Raw genomic sequence first — 3,411 nt, forward strand, 5'->3', positions numbered from 1 at the left:
TGAGAAGGCTTCCATTTTTGTATGTGGTAGTGACCGTTTTTCCTACATTTTATATCTAGACTTCATTACTAGCTAGAAAGCGTAATAATGCAACCTTAAGGTGGCCGATTACCACTATTTTCATTGGAGGAAACCTTTTGGATTGTAGTGTTTTGGTCTTTGCCACTAACTAGAGGAAGAGGGCTATAGTAATCTGGCTATCAACGACCAATGACTTACCCCAGCAATGCAAGCTAGCGTCTTTAAATCTTTAAGTGTCTGAGTATGCACATTACTATTCCTGCTAGTGACCTTTTTCTTACATTTTATATCTAGACTTCATGCACTTGGTATTGTACTATATATTGTTTAAGTGTTTAAGGAGATGTGTGTGTGTGTGTGTGTGTGTGTGTGTGAGAGAGAGAGAGAGAGAGAGAGATTTTTGGCTCAATAGTTGAATAGCAGCAATTCGGGTTTCATAGTTCTTTATACAACTATAAGAATCATAGTTGGAAAATCAAGGTTTTTTACTCGACTCGCCTTTTAAATTGGTGAGTCAAGTGTGTCCAACATGATAATTAGGGCAAGTCATATATATTTTTTTTCCTTAAGATCTTCGCTGAAGCTATGGCTGCTTCTAAGGGTGTTAATTGGTTTGGTTTCGGTTTAAACGGTTCGATTCGATTCGATTTGGTTCACATATATTTTGACCGAAACCAAAACTGCACCATTTACTAAACGGTTGCACTTTCTAAAACCGCAATTATTTAGTAAACGGTTTCGATTTCCATGGTTTTTAAACCGTTTCGGTTTCACGGTTTTAAACGGTTTCATTTTATTCCATACGGTTTCTAAACAGTTAGCAATCGATTTGCTAGTTTATTTATATGTTTACTAAAATTTGTTTTTTGTGATAAACGATTCAATCTTGAGAATGTGAAATCCAAACCATTATGTTTCGTTAAAACAACCAAACAACAAAGCAAAAGAAAATATTTTGATAGAAGATAGTCTCAAGCACATCTAACAAGTTAGTAAGTCATGTTTACAGCAGGGATTTTCTTCTTCTCCCCCACCCCCCCAATAGTGTGTTATAATATTGGAAAATATGTATTTAATATGCCATGGTATAAGCAAAATTTGTATTTTTATCAGTATACATTCCACTTAGTGCGTTGGATTAATTTAATTGGCATTTCAAACAATGGGCAAGCTACCTTTAGAATTACTTGCAAGCTTGCAGTACTCAATCTTTGAATTAAAAGAGATACTAATGATATTTTGCAACCACCTTATTTAATCTTTAAACGGGTAAATCGGATCGATTTCGACAGTTTAAACAATTTAGTTTTCAAGGTTTCAAATCTGTTTGAAACCAACGGGTTAAATCGCTCGGTTCGGTTTCAACCCGTTTAGCTAATCGGTCTGAAACTTGAAACCATAACCGAACCATTTGCTAAACGGTTTTGCGATTTCGGTGTAAACAGCTTGGTTCGATTTCGATAAACAATTTCGGTTTCAAATTCACATCCTTAGACTTGCTTCACATGTGAGAAGGAAAAATGACTAATATTTAAGACAATAAACAAAAAATCTAGAATTATTTTAGTTGCATACTAAACTTATGGTTTATGGCAAAAAAAAGATCAATGTCTTTCACATGACTCGGGAAAAAACATTGAATCAATAAAAATTCGGATTAACTCAAACATGGTCAGGTCATTTTTGAGACCTGGACGAGCCTTCATGACTCCTAATCATGTTTCATTTTTTTTTCACTCGACTAGGATGACTTGCATGAGTCAAAACCTGGTTTTCTGATTATGATGAGAATACCTCATAAATTAAGATCGTTAAGAATAGGAAAGAGAAGAAAAATTAGTTAATATGAGTTACACAATGAGTGGGTTAAAAAAAAAAAGATATACCGTTGATGAGAGAGATGCCATATAAATTTTACAGGTTAAAAAAAAATAAAAAAAATGATTCATACATGCAATACACTAATTGTGGAAGTAGGAACCACCTCAGACGACCAACAATCATTTATTCTTTTGCCTTGTAGATAAGATGATTTGGCATTCTGACTACTGGATAGATATTGAATCCTTCGGATGTAGGATTCTCAACTGCATGATCCATCATGCATGGACTTTTCTTTTAATTTTTCAATGTTTCATGTTTTTTAAGCAATCTTACTTTTCCATTGTATTTAAACATACCTCCAACTTTAATGCAACATTTTTTTAATGATTAGAATGTGAAAGTTCCTTAACAAATCCATAAGAAAAGGCAAAAACCTCAAAAATAAAAAATAAAAAATAAAAAATAAAAAATAAAAGAAAAAAAATAAAGAAGAAGAAGCAATCCAAGGGATGTGTACTGTTAAGCTTCTTCTATAGCCATTTTTTTTTTATTCTACTATGCAATACCCTAAATATTTGACACATGGCAGTTTAATTGGTGCTAAGAAATTTCTGACATGTTCACCACTTTACCTTTATACGTTTAGCAAATTTCAACATTTTCTATGAAATATAATTTCTTGAGAATTGATTCACAAATTTTTTTGACAAAGCTTAGTACAATAAAGGGCCATATTTTTATTTTTATTTATTTAATTATTTATTAAGAATAAAACGCAATGGTTGGAATGTTCCACAATATGACACATGAATAATACAAATTTGCTGAGGATCAACCCCCGAAATGGCCAAAGTAGTGTGTCATGAAGATAGGCTTCTTTATGGGGCTTCCTTAAAGAAGATCTTTTATCTCCCTTTTTCATTCTTTTTCGTCTCACTTTTTCACTTTTTTTTTTTTAATTATTATTATTATTTCTTACTTTTTTTGCTTAAATTTACTCCAATTAAACATTTCTCTTCTAAAGAAGCGCCACCCGTTGGAAGTTAATTAAAGATATTGAGATGTACTTTGGATTAAAAGAATGAAGAGCTAGGGCCAACTTTAGACTCATAATACTCTTTTTTTTTTAATTGAAATATTTAATCTAAAGTTCTTCGGTTTCCTTTCTAGTTTTTGATCAACATGGTAGATCCTTGACCCTTGATGAGCTATTTTGTAATTTTCTTTCAGTGAGATAGTTGTAAGAAATTAAAGTAAGAATCACCTTCTTTTCTATTTAGAATGAATTTGACAATTGGCTCAGGGAGGAAATAAGGGTGTCAAAAAGGGGGCGGAATTGATAATTGAACTGAATCAGACTACGGTGAAATGACTCGATTATGAATTCATTGGTTCTCTCTTAATTCGGTTTTGATTTACACAAGAAAACCAACAATTTTAAATTGAATATGGACTCGTAAAACATGACCAAATCGACATCCCTAAAACTAGACCAAATAAACTCATTCAAGCATAGGCTTCTTTTGTGTGTTTTAAGGGATTGTATTTCCCTTTTTTTTTTTTATA

This window comes from Macadamia integrifolia, unplaced genomic scaffold, assembly GCF_013358625.1.
Source record: "Macadamia integrifolia cultivar HAES 741 unplaced genomic scaffold, SCU_Mint_v3 scaffold3385, whole genome shotgun sequence".
Taxonomy (NCBI): domain Eukaryota; kingdom Viridiplantae; phylum Streptophyta; class Magnoliopsida; order Proteales; family Proteaceae; genus Macadamia; species Macadamia integrifolia.